Raw genomic sequence first — 5,829 nt, 5'->3', positions numbered from 1 at the left:
TAACAAAAATAAATTAAAAACTATCTAAAAGTTTCTGAAATTTTAAAATTTAAATTTAACATAAATTATCTATAAATATATTTAAATTTTATTAACCAATTATCTACCTTTTCATATTCAATTCAATGAAATGGCTAGTGAAGATACTAATCTTTTCCATTTGTTCTTAAATCAAACTGTTGAAAATAAAAATTCTTCAGGCAATGGATCAAACCAAGCTTCTTTTGATAATCCAAATTTTCAAATACCACCAATACCGCAAGTATTCCATATGTCACCATCATTTCAAATGTCATCCAACACACAAATATTTCAATCTCCATCTATCTCTCATAATGTGCAGGGATCAACATTGATGAATCCGTACAACATGCATTACCTTATTCAGTCTCCGGTTCAAATAATGTCTCCATGTAGACCAATGTCAAAGCTGTCTGGTACACAAACTTCAAACCAGACGGCTATGTCATAAAATGTAGAAGAAGTTTGTAGTCTATAAGTGTTACTATAAATGTCGATCCAATTGTTGGCAACAATCAAGATGGTGATGCGCTTTGGAGTCGGGTTTATGCCTACTATAATGACAATAAATCTGAAATCGATGATAGGGCGAGAGCTAGGCACGATGGAATCACGTTGGTACAACCACATCAAGAAAAAAGTGTATGCTTTCAACACATGCTACAATGTGATCGCAAGTGAATATAGGAGTGGTCATAGTGACAAAGATTTGTTGGCAATGGCACTTGAGAAATATAAATCGCAATGTGGCACTAACTTTAGGTGTCTGCATGTGTGGGAAATTCTAAAAGACGAGCCAATGTTCCAACCACAAATAAATGAAGATTTTTCTTCTTTAAAGAAGGCTAGAACATTATATGCGAATACAAATCATGAATCATCAACAGGAGCGCAGCACGTCGGATTCAACCTAAATATTGATGAAGTTTGTCCAATCGGCAATAAAGCTGCAAAAATAAAAGCAAAAGCCAAAGGTAAATTTAGTGAAGGACCCAAAGGGGGAGGCATTTGATGATTACTACAAAAGATTCGATAAGTACAATGAATTAAAACAAAAGGATATTGAATTAAAACAAAATGAGATCGATGCTAAAGCAGAAGAGAGGAAAATTCAAGAATGAAACATCGTGATGCAGGATACTTCGAATATGTCCGAAGTGCAACGTGAGATGCATAGTATTTTCGTAGGTCAACTTATGGCAAAGTGGAGGCCTGAGCAAAAATAAAATAATGTGATTATTTTGGGTATGGATTATCAATAATGTGTGTCGTGCATTATAATTTTGAAAAATAAGACAATGTATATTATGTGTTTCAATAATGAATTGTTACTCTGGTTTTATTTGAATATATTCCATATTTTACGTGAATGTTTTTTCTTGCATTGCATTGAGACTTGATACATTCTCGGACAAGGTATCATCGTATTCGTATGGAACAAGCTCGTCATGTTATTTTCTGATACACGGCTCTGTAAATTTGGTAGCGGCCAATGTGGTTGAATGATGCTTTTAGCAGAGTTTTTCTCAAATCCATCCTAAAACAGCAACAACAGCAACCTCTATCTCCACTACAAAAAAAATATCAATTTGCAAGGGAAAATTACTACCGTATATAATCTATCACAAAATTGGAACATTATTTACTAGAATAAAAGAAAAGGGTCGTAGTTATGATGCGCTGTGAGGAAAAATTGCAACTAATTAAATCTGTAGGAGAAATCCTATAATTTACACGTCGGATATGTAAATAAGTCACAAAACTGCAATGGAAATAGCCAGAAAATTCATCCGTCCCAGAAATCCTATAATTTACACGACGCATAATTCGGCCCGTCGCAATATTGTAGGGAAATCTGCTACAATCTGAATCTCTTGCAATTCCTACAATTTACACTACGAATAATTATGTCCGTCACAATATTGCAAGGGCATCCGCAAAAAATTGAATCTCTTGCAATGTTTAGGTATTTATTCCCATAAACAAGATTACAATTCCGTGCAAACACACATCACGAAAACACACCCAAACACATCCATTGCACCGGCGACATCTATTCCGGCCGTTTGGGAAGTTTTATCACCGCCGACGGGGCTGAATTTGGCGGCAGGTGAGGTATGGTCAACTTTCACCGTTTGCTTTTGCTCGGGTAACTTGAAGAATCACATGTGTAAGGATTCCAGGGTTTCGTATTATTACAATTTGTGTTCGATTCATTAGCTATTTGTCTTGTTTCTTGTTGTTTTTGCTTATAACATCAATCCTTAGGAATGTGTTCAATTAATTTCAATTTAATTGTTCGATTCATTTCAATTTCAGGAGCTATTGACCTTGTGTTAATCAGTTAATAGATTATAATTTTAGTTTTTCTTTGTCTTCTCAACTAAGCACTGTTCGTGGTTTTTTTTTTTAAAGAAATAGATAGATTGATGTATGTTAGAGTGTTCAACATTAATATATTAACTCCGTAAGTAATATAAGATGATAATGTTTCAGGACATCATAATCTGAATACGGATGCACTTTAAGCTTATAATAATCAAAATAATATGATTGCAAATACATTACACATTCGAAATGGTTTTTCATAATGCTCAAATTTACTAATTACACCTTGTTAACAAAGCATTGGGAATTTAAAGTTGGTCTCACATTTGTTGCAGGATTGAGTTGGTGGCAGCTTGACTCCCCCATCAGAGTTGGCAATATCCAAGTCAGTAAATGACTTCCTAGTTTTCATTTGCAATGAATGACTATGATCTAATGGATTTAAACGATTACATTTTTTTTTGGGCATTATTGAGGCCATTGTATATGTGACTCTGATGCTTTGAATGAGTTTTCTGGTATATAAATATTATTATTTTAAACCTATAAGTATAGGTATTTATGCTTTGAATAATTGATGCCGGTAGATAGATTTTTACACAATTTTATTTCGGTTTGTTAGTATTTTGATAATAAAGTTTTATCTTAGAATAAATTGCAAGGCTCTGGATGTGGCTGAAATAATCATAATAGAGCAGTCCGATTCTGTTTGTTTTACATTTTTAATTTTTCTTCTATTTGAATTTTTCAATTGCTTTGTTTGCAATATTCACAATGAGTGCAAAGTGTCATGTATGAGCTTATGTCTGATCCTACAAGAATGATTCGGTTGTAATTTAGCTAAAACATATTACTATATAATCATTTTCAACCATAAATTGAAATCCAATTGGGATTTCAATACTATATTATTTGGTGTCATGTGTCTATATGGTTTTTACCCACAACCAATTGGGAATGACATCTTTCGTTTCATTTATCAATTTTTAGAAAGTTCTATGAATATAGGTTAATGATTCTGTCCCAATTAGAAGAGCAAAAAGCAGTTGAACTCTAGAGGAGGTAAAAAAGAGATGTTCTTTTATATTGTGTTCAATCTAGAATATGTTTTTGTTTTGACCTCATATATGATCTAGAAGAGGAGAGTTTAATTGTTGCACATAAAAGAATTCTAGCAGTTTAGTGCTATAATTTTTTTGACATTTCTTCATATCTTCTGTTGCCAAGCATGAAATATGCATGTAATTAATAAGTGTAAACGGCTTTGGTCCAGGATGATACATTGAAAAGGGCTGTTGTAGCTTACAGGGGAAAGTGTTGGAAGAAAATAGGTATATTTAGGTCAAAATATCATCTCTTTTGTCTAATATTTAGTTTGCAGCCTTTTTTCTATTTGCAACATAATTTTTATTGAAATTCTTCGATTGATTCGGTTATCTTAATGCTTGTTATGTTCTATTCAAGTGTTTGACGTTTAGGTATCCAGTAGATTCCATCAGTTTGCTGCCACACACATTCTACTAATTATTAGATTGGAGTTAAAGTAACTGCTTCTTGGAAGTTGTGATGAAACTCAAATGCTGGCTGCACAAATGGGAACCAGCTGTAGATAAAACTGTAGTACGTAGATTTAAACAAAGGGAGATGTATGAATAGCTTCCTTACACATTTTGATATATAAGAGTTGGACTGCAAATGCTAATACGCCTTCATTCTTCTGTTTAATCACTCAACTAGATAAAATGCGGTTGCAAGAATATAAAATATGCAATTGAAAGACTGTTCTTTGAGTTGAATAAAGTTTTGATAACCAATAACAATCCAATCATAACCATTGTTGTTCTTAGTTTGAGTTATCTTCTCAAAAAGATTGGTATTTATGCACCGGAGTTCTGTCTGGAGAGAACATAAGTTCAGTGTTATAGATGGCAAAATGTTCTGAATCCAAATCTTGTTTAAGGTCACTCAACTCAAGAGGTTGGTTGTTTTTTCCTCCAAAAACATGTATCAACCATTCTAATATTATATATTTGATTACAAGATTTATGTTCTTAGAGGATGAGAAAAAACAAAACTAGGGGATAAATATGGACCTAAAAAATGGCCTACTATAGCAAAGTCTGACTAAGCAGTCTGTTGTGTTTATTCGGTGATAAATTAATTTTCTCTGATTATTGAGAGTGATTAGTATTAGCTAATAAAATTAACATTTGTAATTGCTCATGCTGTCATTTTTATTGTTAGAGAATCCAACATCATGAATTCCTTTAATTTTTGGAACACTTGGTAATTAACTGATCAATATATAGTGCACTCGAATGATTTTGTAATTTGTAGTTGCCATTTGTGACAGGTGAAAAGACTACAAAGAGCTTGTCTCAAAAACCCTGTTAAGGTAGCTGTGTGATTGTTTCCCGTTAGTTTTCAATAAAACATTCTCTACACAATAAACATCTTATTATTCTAAGTTTGAGTATAGATTGAAGCTGCTTCCAAGTATTATACCGTTGATACGCTGAAGCAACAATACTATTTTGTTCCTGCAAAAGTACAAGGTCCATAGGTTTTCATGATTTATTTCTAATGTGATTTTTCATTTCTCTTGACATTGATACAAATATTTTCCCCTTTTTCTACTTCAGGATTGTTATCTTGTATATATATTGACTGAGATGTCGGGAAGTACATCTATGATTTTCACCCGTACATATGATGCAACAGCCCTTTTGACTCATATGCTTTGGAATCTTGGATTCAGAGCCATTCCATTAATGGCCATATGACTCAGATAAATGTCTGTAAACATGCTTGTTTTCGTCATCTCGTACCTATTATATTATAGCGGTAACTGATAACCCTTCTCTCTTTCAAGAATTCAAAAATCATCACAAGAATCCCAACAGTACTGCATTTGATTTTGTTTGTAGTTTCATTTTTCATCATGTATGTATGTTATGTATACCTTTAGTTGAGAGCTAGCTAGCTACCTTATCAAATTCAAAATAGTTGTTTGTGCAAGTAAGTTCTTGCATGTGCTATGTTAGGTATGTAGACTTTTGTGATCAAAAGAATATTTCGACTGCAAGATAGCATAGAGTTTGTATCTCATTTGCATCTCCTCAAAGAATACATCAAATTAGTGACTCTTTGATGGCTTAATATTGACATGGGATACCTATTGCTAGTGTTACCATGATGTAATTTTCTTAGATGCTTTTGAATCCAATATACATTGTTTTTCTATAACTTGATTTCTTAATTAAAAAATGTGAATTATATTGCTGCCTCACTCTTTCACGTTAATATAAATGACCTCTTGGCTTGTTTCTTTCGCAATGTTTGTATGTGGGGTTTGTGTTAATCAATATATTTCAAGTTCATCGACTATATTTCGTTAATTGTGTTGGAGTTGTGTGTCAATGACAGGTTCTGCTTTTGATCCTTAGACTACGTAGCATGTCTTGATCATGTCTATATTTT

General features: G+C 32.8%; 1 long non-coding RNA gene across 1 annotated transcript; it reads left to right on the top strand.

The window, feature by feature from the left end:
• Window positions 1-1,823: 1,823 nt before the first annotated feature.
• Window positions 1,824-5,550, top strand: LOC127252617 (uncharacterized). Its single transcript, XR_007839101.1, has 6 exons — window positions 1,824-2,136; window positions 2,685-2,734; window positions 3,623-3,680; window positions 4,703-4,744; window positions 4,829-4,904; window positions 4,992-5,550. It is a non-coding gene; the product is annotated as an uncharacterized LOC127252617 (long non-coding RNA).
• Window positions 5,551-5,829: the final 279 nt, after the last annotated feature.

The sequence above is a fragment of the Andrographis paniculata genome, unplaced genomic scaffold (genome assembly GCF_009805555.1).
Source record: "Andrographis paniculata isolate CXL003 unplaced genomic scaffold, ASM980555v1 Contig46END, whole genome shotgun sequence".
Classification (NCBI taxonomy): domain Eukaryota; kingdom Viridiplantae; phylum Streptophyta; class Magnoliopsida; order Lamiales; family Acanthaceae; genus Andrographis; species Andrographis paniculata.
This window is presented reverse-complemented; position numbering and strand designations above follow the sequence as displayed.